Below are 1149 nucleotides of genomic sequence, written 5' to 3'. Positions count from 1 at the left end.
GTTTATTGATTTATCTTTAGTTGTAACACGTCATTGTGCCAAACAAAGATAACCCTCAACTGCATGTTTAAAACTAATATTAATGATTTTACCAAATGAACAGGATACTGATAACCACCAAGAGTGAATTTAGAGGGGTGTTTCACTTTTTCTCATTTAGTGATAGGTCTATTCATAACCAAACACAGATCAACATGCAGCCTTCAGAGCATAAAATGACACTGTTATGGTGACAAAAAAAAGGAAAGAAAACAACAGAAACATTTGTCACCATAAGTCCAAAAGTTGACACCATAAGTCAGATTACATATGCTCTGTGTATGAAGAAAATCATCACTTCCTTGTCATTACTCTTCTTCAGTGWTAGAGCTTGGTGATGTTTCAAACTGTTAAACACTGCCACCAACTGTTCAGGAGGATTATTACACCCCTAAAGGTTGTTTGACTGTGGAAGGGATGTGTACAGCAGGGTGGCCAATGGGGTGGCCAAAGATTTGTCTGTGGTGGCCATGGTCACCCCTGGCCACCCCCTGGCTCCACCCCTGCAGTCAACCCTAAGTGCCTAAAGTCATGCAGCTTTGGGACTTTTGCTCCATAACCTCACTGTTCCACCTGCCTCTCCCTCATTCAGAAGCTTCAGGGGTATTCAATCCTGGTCCTTGAAGGCCACTATCCTGCAGTTTCTCTGCTCCAACACAATGAACTGGCAATTAACAGACTTCTGCAGAACTTGAAGAGGTAATTCAGTCACTGAATCGGGAGTGTTGGAAGAGTGAAGTACAACATGCAGGGTATTGGTCCTCGAGGACCAGAACGGGACATCCCTGACATATGTCTGACTTTCATTCTTCTTTCAAGGGCATACCTTCACCTCTCCCAATTCTCTTCCACCTGTTTCCTGTTCTCATCACAGATCTCAATGTCTCACAGTTTGGAATAATTTCTTTTTAATTTATTATTTGTTTTACTCAGATTAAGTATRTACATCAAATGATTGAGTTGTATTAGAAGCTTTATTCTCAAGTTGCACAAAAAGCAAAAATTACTACAATGTCATAACAAAAAAACTTTTCAATAAACTTTCATTTTAAACAGTGTTGTATAAAGTACCTCAAAGTGACACTTGAGTAAAAGTACAAGTATTTTATC

General features: G+C 39.4%; 1 protein-coding gene across 1 annotated transcript in view; it reads left to right on the top strand.

Annotated features, from left to right (window-relative positions):
• Positions 1 to 1149, top strand: part of cbsb (cystathionine beta-synthase b) — a 17716-nt gene that overhangs the window by 8898 nt on the left and 7669 nt on the right. The window lies entirely within an intron of this gene.

The sequence above is a fragment of the Austrofundulus limnaeus genome, unplaced genomic scaffold, assembly GCF_001266775.1.
Source record: "Austrofundulus limnaeus strain Quisiro unplaced genomic scaffold, Austrofundulus_limnaeus-1.0 Scaffold171, whole genome shotgun sequence".
NCBI classification, from domain to species: Eukaryota; Metazoa; Chordata; class Actinopteri; order Cyprinodontiformes; family Rivulidae; genus Austrofundulus; species Austrofundulus limnaeus.
This window is presented reverse-complemented; position numbering and strand designations above follow the sequence as displayed.